This window comes from Cynara cardunculus (genome assembly GCF_001531365.2).
Source record: "Cynara cardunculus var. scolymus isolate 2C chromosome LG 15, CcrdV1, whole genome shotgun sequence".
Classification (NCBI taxonomy): Eukaryota; Viridiplantae; Streptophyta; class Magnoliopsida; order Asterales; family Asteraceae; genus Cynara; species Cynara cardunculus.
In genome coordinates, this window is record NC_037542.1 from 8,347,837 (window position 1) to 8,349,313 (window position 1,477).

Below are 1,477 nucleotides of genomic sequence, written 5' to 3' on the forward strand. Positions count from 1 at the left end.
TTATTCATAGAACAAGATTGACAATGAAAGGTAGAACTTGACAAGGACTTAAAGTTAAGACCGAGGTCTTTACAAAGAAGTTGAAAAATACGAAACGACGGATGTCCAAGCCGATGATGCCATTGGAGAGGTGAGGTTGAGGTGATTGCATTCACTTGAGGAGATGAGGGTGAAGAGTTGAGGTAGTACACATCATTGATGTTCTCCCCCCGCATGATAGACGCCCCCGTGTTGAGATCCTTTACAACAAAATGAAGAGGAAAGAATTCAACGGAAACGTGATTAGTACGACACAATTTTGCAACAAAAATTAGATTAGTACGCATGCTAGGAACACATAGAACATCACGTAAAGATAAGATTTAGTTTTATTGAAAAAACTAGTATAACCAAGATGTGTGATGGTTAAACCAGTACCATCACCAAGGCGGATTTCATCGGGACCTCCGTAGTCGGAGACGGAGGTGAGAGTAGCCGGACAGGAGGAGAGATGGTGGGAAGCACCGCTGTCCATCATCCACATTGAGTTTGCTGGAGCAGACGTGGCTAGGTTAGCAATCGGGTTGGACGGGTTGTTTGTTAACATGACTTGATTGTCTTTGAGAAACTTAACAAGTTTCCGACAATCACGGGTCTCATGACCGGGTATGTTGCAAAAGTTGCAGAATTGAGGCGAACGGGCAGGGTTGGAACTTGGTTGAGACTTGGTGAAACGATTTGGTCGCTGGGACGAAGAGGGTTGGAAACGAGTGTTTCGGTTGGACAGATCATAGGCGGAACGAAAAGAGTTGCGAGCCGGCTGCCGTTGGGTAGTATTGGCTGTTGCAATGATGGAGGGAATAGGCTCAGCAGCTGCCAAGGAACGTTCAAAGTTCACTAGCTTGTCAAAGAGATCCGGGTATGTGAGCGGGGTGTCACGAACCTTGAACGCAGCAGTGAGAGATGCATATTCATTTCCCAATTGAGAGAGAATATGAACCATAAGATCCTCGTCACTGATCGGATTTTGAACGAGCGCTAGCTCGTCAGCGATCGAGCGCATTTCATTGAGGAACTCAGCAACAGGCTTGGTTCCTTTAGGATTTTTGGTGAGTTTGGTTTTTAGAGAGATGATGCGGGATCRAGAAGTGCTCGCAAAGGAGGCTGATAGGCGATCCCAGGCATCCTTAGCAGTGGATGCGGATGCGATAAGTGGCTGGATTTCATCAGAACAGGAGCCTAAAATAGCGCTATAGATGCTCTGGTCTTGGCGAGCCCATAGGCATAGGCCGGGTTGGGTTTGGAATCGGCAAGAGTTTTGTCTGGCGCTGGGGTGTCACTAGTGATGTAGCCAGCAAGATCAAGGCCGACCAACGAGGATTGAACGTGACGTCTCCATACGGGGAAGTTCTGGGCAGTGAGTTTGATGTTGAAGTGAGTGGAGGCGGTAATGGTGATGATGGTGGAAGCCATGGATGAATAGGGTAAAGGATGAACA